The 14,854-nt window shown below is 38.7% G+C and overlaps 1 protein-coding gene and 1 pseudogene across 4 annotated transcripts in view; both read left to right on the top strand.

Annotated features, from left to right (window-relative positions):
• The window catches only part of PCDH9 (protocadherin 9), a 900,785-nt gene that overhangs the window by 275,530 nt on the left and 610,401 nt on the right, over nt 1-14,854 (top strand). The window lies entirely within an intron of this gene.
• On the top strand, nt 1,095-8,175 carry LOC118728508 (annotated as a pseudogene).

Below are 14,854 nucleotides of genomic sequence, written 5' to 3'. Positions count from 1 at the left end.
ATCACATACTATTTAAGAGAAGCTTGAAGCCTTAACTGCAATGTAATTAGAATAATTCCTTATAAAATGTAAAACCAAGGAGATGTTTATTTTTTGTCTTTTTTAACTAAAATATATTTTTTTCACTCTAAGGTCTCTTGGATATAATATTTGAATAGGCTTTTCTCATTTTATTATTTGTTTTGTTTCTACTCTTCATCAGGACAAATAGATATTCAAGGACACATCTGAAGGATAGAATTTATGGGCTGCCTGTTCCAGTGTGCATTAGATTTGCAGTCATTGAATAGATTAGTTTAAGCAATTAAAAGAGACACCATATAAACCTTACACAAGCATACAATGATGCCAGGAGGCAATGATGGCCTTGGGAGAATATAAATCAAATAATCTGAATAAGATTATATTGTGGTTCCTTTTAAAAAATGCAGGAGAAAAAGCATACACTTTTTCATGCATTCATCTTTGATTTATTTAATGTTTTTGAGAAGACAGGAAAAATGTGGTTTAAGAAAGAGATTTTAAGGACACATCAGTAAACATTATTCTGGAGGTAGTTGTTTATATTCATTTGCATATTATGGACTGCTGTTTGCATAATAAGACCGCTGTTATTTCTAGTCAGTCCATGGATGATTACACATAAGAATAACACAATTGTGTTTCCTTTGTGATATACGTTGTTGTAATCTATGAAAGTATCCTACCATTATCTGCACTGAAGACCAGTGAATCTTGCTACGGAGTTTTAGCTGACTATTCTGCAGCACTATATTGCCATTTAAAGCAGGAAGATTCTGAAAAGACATAGAATTTGTCCAAATGCACTTTAAATCTTCAGTACTGTAATTAGAAAGCTGATCTCATGCATGGCCAAAGAGCTGAATAACTTGGCCCCTTTGATCAATATCTATGACTGACACAGTTGGGTAGTGATCTGCATAGATAAGTCGGCCAAACAATTAGACTGAGTAGCCAGCAATTCTGACACTGATCATTACAGGCTAGACAGAAGAATTCAATACAGGCTAGCATTTCTTTCCTTTATTTTTTATTTTTAAATAAAGTGACACCCTCAGATATTTAGAACCATAATGGAGAAAGGGTAGGATGGGGAATAACATAAACCTCACTCCTGCTACCATTAGGAAATGTCAGGGTCAGTGTTACAATCCAGAAGGGACACAGGATGAGACCTCAGGAGAAGAAAACTAGACATTTGCTCAAAATGGGGCTACAACTTTTTAAACTCTATTTTTCTTAAGGACTGCCAAAGAAATGCCTCTTGCACTTATCATTCTTAGTATACATGTAACTTCATATAATACTTCCCATTTCAACAAACAATTTTTAGGTTCTTCTGCACTGAAAATTACGTGAGAGTAATAATTATCACATTGTCTCTAGTTGTTATGCATCTAGCTTTTCTGAAATTCTAATCAGAGTTTCAAGAAATGTCAACCTGGAACAACTTTGATAGGTGTCAGATAATCTAGTTTTCCTTTGGAAGAATATCTAAGGCAGGTTTAATTTTCTATTTCTTCTTTTGTCAAAGACAATGTACTTATAAGTGCATAAAACAAAAGTGAGAATTGGGTCTAGAATGATATCTTAAAAGCATACATATATACATATACTTTGGACACATAACCCGGAACTACAATGCCATTATTATCAATATAATTATTTTAAAACCTATGATTTCTCCAAGAAACACTTTTGCAATTAACTTTACTCTCCAAATATGAAATTTACTTAGGTCTTTAGAGGGTGTGCATGTCCCATTTCATAATTAACATACGAACAAAAATGGAATAACTGATATTCAGAATAGATTTAGCTTTTATAATTGACTAGAGGCCTGGTTCACGAAATTTGTGAACTTGGGGGGGTGAGTCCCTCAGTCTGGCCTGCACTCTCTCGCAGTATAGGAGCCCTCGAGGGATGTCTGACTGATGGCTTAGGGGAGCGGGCCTAACCTGGCAGTCGGATGTCCTTAGTGCTGTTGAGGAGGCGGGAGAGGCTCTTACCACCGCTGTTGCACTGGCCAGACTTGAGTCTAGCTTCTGGCTGAGCAGTGCTCCCCCAGTGGGATCAGGCCAAAACTTGCTTTCCAAAATCTCCTGAGGGATTGTGAGAGGGCACAGGCCAGGTTGAAGGACCTCACTGATGCACAAACAGGGCCAGGGAGAGATGCAGTAGTTTGGCCAGCCAGGGAGGGACCACGAAAGGGCTCCAGAGCATGTCCGGCCTGTCTCACTCAGTCTCCATTGGCCAGACCCTGGTAGCAAGCTAACCTACCAGTCAGAGCATCTGTCCCCTGGTGGTCAATGCAAGTCATAGCGACTGGTAGAGCATTCTTAACATATCATTGGCATATTACTCTTTATTGGTTGAATGGCCAAGCAGTTGACCAGACACTTAGCATATTAGGCTTTTATTATATAGGATTCTGTGTAAATCTAGGAAAATAAAATTTTGATAAAACACCAATTTAGGTCAAAGCACCAATATTTTTGAGATTTTGGTAACAATTTCTAGAAAGTGAATTAATCAATGCTTATTATTTAATTCATGTGCATGATAGTGTTTAATGCAAACAGCACTAGGCAAGAGTAAAATTTAGGTTTTCCAATCATACTATTGAATTTGAAGACTACATTATTCTTCCATTGGACAGGATTATGCTGTAAACATAATTATAAACACTAGACTAGTGATTTCAATTTAATATTGCTTTATATGCTTCTGCATGAAACTGTGAGCAATAAAATGATGAAATAGGGAGTGTCTAAATATATAATTTACTTGGGGGGATCTTAAATTCAAAAAGGGCTAAATGATGGATTTTTAAAAAATAAAAATTGATTGACTTAACAATCATTGATAGCAAAGTATGGAGTAAAAGATTCGTTACGTAGTAAAGATTTATAAAAATAAATGGAATCACTAACACATTTTTAAAATAGTAAAAAAAAAACAACAAAGTTCATTTTTGCTTTTAAAGAAATAGATTGACAGCTTACTGGAATGCTATAGAAATAAATTAGCACTGTTAGCATGGCTTTTGACAGTCTTTGTTATACTTACACATGTTATAGTTAAAAGATCTAAGGGAATACAGCTATACTTGAAAAGAGACATTATGTTATAGGGCTACAGAAGTATCTGGAAATGGCAGACTTTGGAGTGGAACTGCCCCACATGGATTCCAAGCTCTGCCAATGTCTAGTTAGGCACTCTTGATAGAATCATTTACATTTTTTGTTTCTTTCTGGATAAATTGTTGGTAGTGTACTAAAAGGACATTTTAAGAATTAAAGATTATATATGTGTTGTTCTTAAAACATAAGTGAATAAAACATGAAGATATGTGAGTATAATCTTAGAAGTTTCTAGTGGTGTGGTATGGACATTTGCCCTGTGCCTATTTGTATCAATGACTTTAATGTAGACATATAGGTTATGCTTATCATATTTGCACTTAACGCAAAGCTGAATCGACAGCTAATGGATTAGATGATTGACACAATCAAAGTTCAGAATATTTTGACTGATGGAACAGCATGCCCAAGCCATCAGCATAAAACAAAGTCTTCTACTCAAATACATGAAATGACTAAAAAAACCAAGGACGAAAGGAATCATGATTTGACAGCAACTCATCTTAAAGGCTTAGGAACTCTTAGTTGATTGTAAGTGGACTATGAGTCATCCTCTGATGAGAATGCCAAGAAAAGCTAATGGAGTCTTGGGCATCATTAATAGAAGTATACTATACAGAGCTATGGAGGTAATTCCCACAGTCCTCTGCACTGGGCAGAACAAGTGGCAGATAATGTAATGTGCTGGCCATTGCATTTCAAGAGACTTAAATTAAGAAGAGGACAACAAAGTATCTGGAAATGATGCCTTATAGGCGAGTTGGTAGGTTAAATTTTATAGTCACCTATGAATATTTCAAAGTCTTTTCCATGGAAGAATAAGCATCTTATTTCAACTTTTATCTGATAAAATGTAGGATTAATGGAAGTTTTATAAGCAAGTGAATTTGGATTTTTCTGTAATAATAAAGAAACTTGTTTTTGACTGAACTGTTAAAAGGAAATGCCTTCCCTTATGAAGCGGCAAATCGTTTGCCAATGCAAGTGTTTAAGCAGATGCTGAATGATTTCCTGTTAGAACTGGATGGAAGTCTCCCTCATTGCACAAACATACTGAATACATGCTAGATACCAGGGTGGCAAAGATGATAAACAGAGATTAGTAAATGGTCCAAGTTTTAAAATATATGTGACAGATTGCAATGAAGGAGTACCCATCCCATTCCAAAAACCTCTCATTATCCTGTAATGTGAAATTCTTTATTAAAGTTTAACAGGCAAAAATAAAATGACAAAGGTAAACTCTGATGTTAAAATATCTAGTTTGATTTTTTTTTTTTACTTTAAACTTCACTTATTACAAGAAAGATTGTTACAATTTTTGTATTATGTTTTTAGATTGCATTTAGGATTATTATAGTTATACTAGTATATTGGGCTGATCTATGATTTTAGACAGCCTTGTCACATATAAAATATGCATCTGTGCCTCAATATTTGGAAAAACCATATTACATTAAAGCAGTGCTGTCCAAAAGAACTTTCTGTCAGGATGAAAATGTTCTATATCTACACTGACTGATATAATGAGCCATATTTGGTTCTGTATACTTTAAATGTGGCTATTGTGATTAAGGAAACACATTTAAAATTTTATTTCTTATTTCTTGGTTTAAATTCACATAGCCACATCTAGCTAGTAGCAACAATATTGGACAATACTGCTGTAAACAATTGGATTATTCTGATATCACAAACTATTATACCTATCCTATATAATAAAAGGTTAATATGCAAATCAACATAACAACAGAATGACTGGTCACTATGACATGCACTGACCATCAGGAGGAAGACACTTAACTCAGGAGCTGTCCCATGGTGATCAGTGTGCTCCAACATGGGAAGCACTGCTTAGCCAGAAACCCTGAGCCAGGCTCAAGGCTGGCGAGTGCAGCAGTGGTTGGCGGGAGCCTCTCCTGCCTCCACAGCAGTGTAAGGATATCTAACTGACTTCTAAGCCATCAGCCAAACATCCCCTGAGGGCTCCTGGACAGCGAGAAGGTGCAAGCCGGGCTGAGGGACCCTCCAAATGCACGAATTTTGTGCACCAGGCCTCTCTAATGCATTAGTAAGCATATGGATAATTAGACCAAAGGAACTCATTATTTTCTTTAGAATTATGAGGATTTAAATTTGTGCTACTATTTGTGGTGATGTTATTCATCCAACATAACTTGGAATCTGTCTCATCTTTGATAAAGTACAGTATGTATACTTGAATCCTTAAATCTCACTTATCTAATGTCAAATCCACAGCTCTATTAGGATAATCCTCCTGCTTTTGCTCCTTTTCTTCCACATTCATCTGTGAATTAGGCATTAAAGTTTGGGTGTCGGACTATGGACCCTTTGTGGTTTATCCATTTGGCTTCATGCCTTCGGATTTTGTTTACTGACATTTCCTGGTTCTAAGCTACTAACAACTCCGTACCGCAAATGTTTCCAGTTTTCTTCTCTTTTTCAGACTGTCTCTCATTCTCTCACCTCTCACTATAGAGCTCATTTCTGAACATTCCATTGAGTGTGCCACTACATGTATGGACACTGGCATATCCTCATAGCTCTGCAGCAAAAGATTAATGCACCAAAATTATTGGGAATAGTTTTTACCTCATTATGAAGGCAGCTTAAAAACCTTTCATCTAAATATCACAGAATCAAGGAAAATATAGAGCAAACCTGAATTTAAGAAAGATTTTAATCTCTCATGCTTTGAGATGAATCTACTTTTGTTCTTGCTTTTATTCTTTGTGTGAAAAAGATATTTTAATATTTCCTAATGAATAGTTCTCTTTTCCAAAGAGAACCATCATTTTTTATAGTCTTCACATTCCCCCCACTGAGTATTTAACATTGTAACCATGTGCTTCATGACAAAGTCGTTCATGCAAAGTGGGACCCACATGCAGAAGGAGCAGGAGGGCCAAAGGGGGAAGTGGAAAAGTTCAGCTGGTTGGTTAAAAGAATTTTAATAGGGAAACTTATAGACATGCCATCTTGGGTGACAGCAGGACAAAATGGATCTCCACACTGGTTACCCCTTAACACTCGCAAACATACCAATTCTACATCTGCCTAAGAAATGGGACAATATACTCTGAAAGGATTGCAGAGCTGATGGAGGGGAACAAAGAGACCAGCTGCCAGGAGCTCAGTGTCAGGGCGAGTTAGTGGTAGCTTCTCATCAGCCCAGGGTCTCTGTAAACATTCTCTAGTCTTCTGGGGGTATGTGAGGGGGCGGAGGGTTTAGGTGGATTGGTTTTAAAATGGAATTAGCTCTATGTGTGCATCACCCCAGAGAATCCTATATAATCCTATATAATAAAAGCTCAGTGACCGAAAGGTAGAACAACCAGAATGACCACCAGCCCCGTGACAGCCACTTCCTCCCTCAGTAGTCCTGCAGGTTCAATTTCCAGAAAACGGGCCAGGCACCAACGAACCAGCGCTGCTGGTATGATTCCTACAGTGCTGCTAGCCTCCTGGACCTCAGCTTCCGGCACCTCAGCTCCTTCCCCTCCCTAGAAGCTCCAAGGAGCTGCTACTGCTCTCCTCTGCTTCCTCCAGGTCACTCGCGCTGGCCCCCGCCTGCCCTGCTCCAGTGATCTGTGCGATCACTGCACACACAGAAGAAATGCAGTAAAAAAAAAAAACACACACAAAACAAACAAACAAACACAACAACAAACAAGACAAACAAGCAAACAAACAAACTATGACCAAGAAAATGCCACAGTTGACATCTGGAGTCCGGGTCAGGAGAATGGAGAGAAGGAAGAATTCCATAAGTTGGCCAATGCCAAGATATATCTGAGTGACTTCCTGGTGTGTGAAAATTGTGTGACCACAGAGGAAGGAGTCCAAGTTTCTCAGCAGAACATCAAGGGTTTCTTCTATATTCTGAACCTTAATAAGAAATAGGATACCTCACAGCACAAAGTGCTGGGAGTGTGCGTGTGTCCTCAGACTCTGCCTTATTTTGCTGCTAAATTCAGCCTCAGTGTCACTGATGCATCATGAAGATTCTGCACTTCCTCAAAAGCCCTGGGGTGGTGCACTGTCTTTGACATGAAGATAGCTGCGGACTTCAGCAAACTGGAGAGTCAGAAGGAATTTGTGCACTGGTACTGCTAGCACCTTGAGGAAGAACTCTGGTGGCACTGATATTCAGAGCACGAGCAGGGTCACCCCATCACCCCCACCTCTTCACGGCCAAGTCTCCCCAAAAGATCATGGGCTCTCTGGTGAAGGGTTACTTCACCAGATGGCAGAACCGGTCCCCAGACGAGATTTTCCACGTCATTGTGGCCCTGTGTTATAACAAGAAACTGGAGTCCCTTTGAGAAGATGTTCTCACAGCTTTGCATAGTTCCTGGGGTGCTGACTGTCTGTTAACCTCAGGTGAAATTGTCCAGGTAATGGAGCAAAGTGACCTCACTGAGAACACCCCTGCCATGGACACTGTTTGGAGACACGAAGGAAGAGGAGGTGAGGCTCCACGAGGGTGCCAGCTCCAACAGGTACCTGGCACACATCTTCAGGAATACAGCCAAGGAGCTGTTCAATGGAGACATGGGGGCACTCACTTACCGCACCCTGAGGAACAAAGACTTCCAGGAGGTCTTCCTTGAAAGGAATGGAGAGGTTCTGCTATGCTTTGAGGCTGTTAAAGGCTTTTGGAACACCCAGAAGTGGTCCTGCAGCTGTAGAGGGGCAGGTTTCCTGCCACTGTGTGGAGGTCCTGGCCTGCACTGGGCATGGCTAAGCATCAGGGGCCAGGCCCAGGTGAGGATGGGCATGCAGACAGGGCACTGCTGCGGCAGATGGAAGGCATCTACGTTGCCATCCGGTGTGACCCCCGGGGACCAGTGCCCATGTGCAGGAGCTATACCAGGAGTGGCTGGGCAAGGGGGATGGGGGGGTCAACTCCCTCCAGGCACAGGCAGCCCTGCACACTGCCTAGCAGGGCTCAGGGCAGCCTGCCAGCAGCCAGGACAAGTGGTAAAGGTCCAGCAGATGTCCGGCCCACAGGCCCCCTGAGGACCAATAGTGTCCTGGCTCCCCCCAAATCTCCAAAGACCCCACCCGCTCATGAATTTGTGAACCAGGCCTCTAGTAGTGAAAATATACATACCTTTATTTGTCTGTTTTAAAGGCTGGCATTTCTGCTCTACGTTATCACTTGTTTTATTTTTATTTTTTAACTTTTTTAAAATTAAAAAGTATTAGAGCTGTTTTAGCTTCACCTTGAGGGGAAGGCACAGAGGTCTCATATATCCTGTGCCCCCACACATGCATAGCCTCCCCTATTATCTGCATCCCTCACCAGAGTAGTGCCTTTGCTACAATTGATGAATGTATAGTGACACATCAAATCAACCAAAGTTCACAGTTTGCATTGGGGTGCACTGGGTGTCATACATGCAGTGGTTTGGACAAATGTATACTGACATGTATCTATCATTATAGTATCATACAGAATATGTTCATGGCCCTAAACATTTTGTGTGCTCTGGCTGTTCATCTTTCCCAACCCCCACCCACCAGTAACCACAGATCTTAATACTATCTTCACAATTTCCCCTGTTCCCAGAATCTCATATTTTTGGAATCATAGAGTATGTTGTTTTTATAGATTGGCTTCTTTTACTTAATAATATGCGTTTACATTTCATCCACGTATTTTTATACCTTGAGAGCTCACTTCTTTTTAGCGCTGAATAACATTCCATTTTCTGTATATACCAGTTTATTTATTCATCTGCCTACCGAAGGACATCTTAGTTACTTTCTAGTTTGTGTAATTACGAGTAAAGCTGCCATTAACGTCCGTGTGCAGGTTTTTGAGAAGACGTAAGTTTTCACCTCCTTGGCCAAATACCAAGGAACATGCTAACTGAATTGCCTTGTAACAATACGTTTAACTTTGTAAGAAACTTCCAATTTGTTTTTCAACATGGCTGTACCATTTTGCAAACCCACCATTAATGAATGAGAATTTCTGTTGCTCCACATCCTAACCAACATTCGATGTTGCCAATGTTCAATGGGTGTGTTGTGATAACTCATTGTAGTTTTTTTAAAAAAATATATTTTATTGATTTTTTACAGAGAGGAAGGGAGAGAGATAGAGAGCTAGAAATCTCGATGAGAGAGAAACATTGACCAGCTGCCTCTTGCACCAGGGATGTGCCCACAACCAATGTATATGCCCTTGACCAGAATCGAACTGGGGACCTTTCAGTCCGCAGACTGACGCTCTACCGCTGAGCCAAACCGGTTTGGGCTGTAGTTTTAATTAATATTCATTTTTACTTAAAATTTTATCTAATTTGATACTGGAAACAACTAAAAAACAAAAACAAAAACAAAAACAAGTGGGGTAGGCAGGGCAATAACTACTATCCCTGTTGCTAAATAAGAAAACCTCAGAAGCATAAGGGACTTGCCCATGAGTTTGTGTGAGCTGAGTTGCAGAAATGAGAGGAAAATGAAATCTGATGCTTAATGCCCACAATACCCCTGTGAAAAAACAAGTACCTCATGATTAAATAAATAAATATTTTAAAAATATGGCATATGATTCAGCTATTTTCTCATTTTCAACATAACTTGGTAATGAGAACACTTTCAAAAGGATTTGGGTGGCCTGAATTTAATTCTTAATTCTGTAATCACCTTTGACCTTGAATTTCTGACTTCTTAATTTAAAAGTTGGCATTATTTGTATTTTGAGGAAATATATCTAAAATATATTTTATATAATAATTTATAATATGTCTTCACATATATCATTGTGTCTTTAATGAAACAACTATGGCTAACATTAAAAATAATCAAAGATGATTCTATTAATATGCTAATAGTGTTATCACCTTCACTAGGTTATTAGGGCATAATGAGTCACTGTGATTAAAAATAATCATTCATTTATAAGCATTATAATAAATAAATTATGAAGCCTCTGCAATCTATTAATAATAAATTTTAGATCTAAATTATGATGGCCCTGAGGGGGAAAATAGATCAATTTAATATAAATAGAAAAAATATAAATTTGTGAAAGGTCACAGTTGGAATGTTTGAGCAGGTTGCTTTTGGGGGATATATGTAGGAGGCTAAAATAGCTGGATGAGTATAGTCTGGAAAGGCTTCCTAAGCATATGGCATGGTGAGAAAGAGTGGCACAGAAATGCTAGTGAGGAAAGATGAAAATTGGAAAAGCTTGGGGGAATGGAATTGCCTGAGAGAAGGAGAAAAGAACAGATGTAGAGATGGTCACTGCATTTTTGGACATCATGAGGTTATTTTGAATATGCATTTTAAAAGAATAAGCTATAATATTCCAATAAGAGGCTAAAATCTCTACACATAAAACCCTAAAATGCAAATAGACTGAACTGCAGAACAGCTGAACAACCGGTCACTATGGCATGTGCTGAACACCAGGGGCTGCATGGGGAACATGGCGGCCGTCAGCAGGATGGTGGAGCAGGTGTTGGGGGGCGCCAGACCAAGGTGGGGCACCAGTCACTGTCATCGAGGAGAACTTCTGCTGGTTACCGAAAATTCTTTAGGTCCTGCCCAGTGCTCGCACTTGCTGCTGGCTCCCGGAGCAGGCCCCAATTGCTCGGTGCCCTCAGTGGGTGTGAGTGGCAGCTGCCAGCCCCAATCACCCCTGAGGGCTTCTCCACCTTCCCTGCTCCTGAGGGACTTTTGGGGCAGCAGCCTCCGCCTAAACCCACTGCTGGCGCCAGCCCCATTTGTGTCCGCTGCTGGCACCAACCACAATGCCTTTGCGCCATGAGTGGGTGATAGCAGGGCTGGCATCGTCAGTGCATGGGATTGGCAGCAGCAGGAGCCGGGATGCCCCCAGACAGGGCACCTGAGGCTTGAGTGGAAGGGTCTGGGTGGGAGTGTGGAAGATGGACCTAGAACCCCCCCTCTGCCCACAGTAGCCTGGCCGCCCATAGTTCCTTTCAAGGTGCATGAATTTGTGCACCTGGGCCCCTAATTTGTCAATAAGAGGCTAAACTGGCTGGAATGGTTAAATAATATTTTAGATGATAGCAATCTTTAGTTTCAGCCAATTGACCAAAGTCCAATCTTGTATTAAGAATCATATATAATAAAAGCCTCATGTGCAAATTGTCCCCTCTACTGAAAGTTTGACTGGGAGTTCGACCAGACCTAGAGTTTGACCACTTGGTATGATGTGCGCTGATCACCAGGGGGCAGTGTGGAGCATGGAGGGCTTTAGTGATGTGCTGCGACCTCTTGCTGGCTACCTAGGGACAGGGGTGACAGGGATAGAGGTGAGGTAAGATTGCAGCGTGTCAGCCAAGCTCGCTTTCACTCCCCCTAATAATCTCCCCTGGGGATGCCAGGGCTTGCACCCTGGGGAATCCCCCATGCTCAGGTACTTGCAAAGAGCCTGCCTCGTACCCACATGGTGTCCTCCAGGTGAGCCAGGCCACAGCCACTGGGACTGCAGGGTTCAGTCAGGCTCTCCATGGGCTCACGCAGGAACCAGTCTGCTAGGCCAGCCAGAAGAGAGCGTTGTGCCCACCTGGCTTCTGTGGCACTGCTGGATGGCCCAGAGGCCCACACTATGCCTTGGCCCATGGTGTCTGGCCACGCTCACTACAACTTCGCGTGGGGACTCAGGCGCTGTGACTCAGATGGAGGGAGGCACAAGGGGTCCCTGGACCCTAGGTGCTGCCCAGGGCTCAGAGGTCAGCTGGAACTTGACCTTTCACACTAGACACCCATGCTTCAATTGCTGGCCAGGCCTAGGGGCTATACCTGTGCACGAATTTTGTGCACCAGGACTCTAGTGTCCAATAATGGGTAAAGTGAAGTTATTAAATTGTATGTTCTGCATAGCACCAGTGTAAGTGCACTTACATTTAGAATAAAATGTTTGCTATTCTCTTCTGAATGTAAACACATTTACAATGTATGAAGGGTTTTATTTATTTTTATTATTATTTCTTTTTCCTCACCCAAGGAGGATATTTTTTCCTTTGATTTTTACAGAATTGAAGGGACCAGTGAGGAGGGGGAGCACTTAAGCCCCCACCAGAGACAGGGATAGAGCCTGCAAATGAGGTACATGCCTTGGAAATCTATTCTGAGACCCTGCAGTGCCCAGGCTGATGTTCTAACCGCTGACCCACGCAGGCCAGACTGAATGAAGGATGTTTAAATGCTTTACTCTTCATTCATTTTTAAAAAGAACTATTTAAAAAAGTTATTTTTTTAAAAAGTGCAAAAATTGCTTTTTCTAATTATTTAATATGTTATCTCTAGTAAAGGAAAACTTCATATTTAATAGTTTTTATTTGATTAATTGTCAGGAAAATATGCAGTGTATATTTTTATGATGCCCTTGATTTTGCTTGTGTCCTAGATTTCTCATTCAAAAAAATTACTATGTTAATTAACCTTGAACATGCATTTTTACTTCAAAGGAATGTTTACAGTTAGATGCTTGTTCCAATATTTGAAGAAATATTTTTGGAATGACATCTTGTTCATCATTCTGAAACTGGACATTTTTTTTTTCCAAGATAGGACTTAAGAGATTAATAGGAAAAATTCCTTACTTGAACATCTGTTAGAATCCTGAAAAGCTTTATTTTAAATTATATTTTCCCCTGAGAAACAGCTCATTGCAATAGAGTGAGCCATAAAAAGTACACAATAGGTTCACATTGTTTTAGGACCATAGTTCTTAATCAGAGTTGAGATAATCTGACATTGAAATATTGGCTAAAGCCAAGGCCACACTAGTTCAAGGTGGATGGATAACATTTATTTGCCAAAGTATGCAATCACCACAATCCATTTCTGTTATTTTTGCTGTTTTCTAATATGATTAGATTATTTTTTGTCTGTCATTATCGGGCACCCACAGTTTTGTCTTAGAAAAAGCAACACATGTAAGTGCCTTGAGAGGTATTTCATTTAAGCCTAATTTTTAAATATACCAGATAGCATTTTATTCCACAGAAAGTGATAAAGTATATTTCACTACCTGTTTGTTTTGAACTTACCATATTACCAATAAATACATACATTTACCTTTGTTTTTCTGAATATAAACAACTAAGTTTGTACTATTTATTCATTTTATTCACTTACAAAACTCACAATTTATAACCCCAAGAGAAAAGTAGTATTGTTTTCATTATTAAATGTGGAAACTAATAATAGTATTACTAGTAGTTTTAATATTTATATCATTACAATTTTACCATTACTTAACATACAGCATGAACACAGACTTTCTATAAAATAATGTCTTTTATGGTATAACTGTTTCCAAAACATGTTGCCTTACTCAGAATTATTACCATGCACAAAATCAGGATTATAGATCTTCTGCTTTTAGGTTGATAAAATAAATCTATATGTCCATTGTATATTGATTCATTAAATTATATTTTTATTGACTCCCTAAAAAAGAAATAATGAATATTTGCCATTTGCATATGTGGATGCTGAACCCATTTCTTTACTTTTGACTAACACATGGGTTTGTAAGATTATTTGAATATTTTTTATCACACTATCTCTGTATTATTAGAATAAAAGCAAATAAGAAGAGTAGTGTAAAAGCAAATTTAATGTGCTTACTATGGAAATTATTGAGTATCTAAGAATGAAAAATTTACCATTCCTTGCAGTCTCACTGAATTTAAATTCATCTACTCAATATTCAATATACTAAGACATTTAACAGAACAACAAATACGAAATGATGGAGATATAAGATAGTCCTTAAGAGGCAGTTTTACTGTGGGAATTCATATGGCATTTTACTCTTCTGAAATTGAGTCTCCTCAGAGTACAACAATTAAATTATTTATTTTTGCTGAGATTTTTTATTTGATGGTTTCTCTAGTAGTTGGGTAACTGTGCTGAGTTATATCCAGTTTTGCAGATTTTCTTGAATATGTAACAACAACTATTTATGATTCCTATCTACTTTAATGTGGATCTAGGAGAATGATGCATGTCTTCATTTAGAATATTAGAACTATAGATGTACCCATCACCACACTTTACAGACCAAAGATCCTTTTACATTACCCCTTTTTCTAACAGAACCAATTTTATGTAATGCATTATAATGTAATTACTTGACTTATAATTTTATTAATCAAAGACATATGTAATATAACCAAAGTTTTGATCAACATAAAAAATCTAGTAATCTAGTGTTATTTTTCTCAATTGATTCAATTATACCTAAACCAAAAATACTTGATATTTTAAACTGTGAAGATTTATACTGGATAAACATTTAAATTACATAAAAAATCTAGTGATCTAGTGTTATTTTTCTCAATTATACCTAAACAAAAAATACTTGATATTTTAAACTGTGAAGATTTATACTGGATAAACATTTAAATTACATTGATTTAATTTAAATATTTCTTAAATTTTGAAAAGCATTGACTTCTATTTCTCCCTTTGATTTTGCCAGATTACTCAATTATTTAGCATTAGACAATTCATCTTTTGGGGACAACAAGGATGCTGAAGTGACTTGTTTCTTGACATCATTGTGCTTAAAGTCTAGTGGACTTTATTTTAAAGATATAATCCCCATGTTATAAATAAAGAGCTCTTTGCTTGTTTTTGTAACCATGTTTTCAATTATACACCAGTGGATT

The sequence above is a fragment of the Pipistrellus kuhlii genome, unplaced genomic scaffold (assembly GCF_014108245.1).
Source record: "Pipistrellus kuhlii isolate mPipKuh1 unplaced genomic scaffold, mPipKuh1.p scaffold_m20_p_3, whole genome shotgun sequence".
Lineage (NCBI taxonomy): Eukaryota > Metazoa > Chordata > Mammalia > Chiroptera > Vespertilionidae > Pipistrellus > Pipistrellus kuhlii.
The sequence above is the reverse complement of the archived record's forward strand: the minus strand, read 5'-3'. Positions and strand labels throughout refer to the sequence as shown.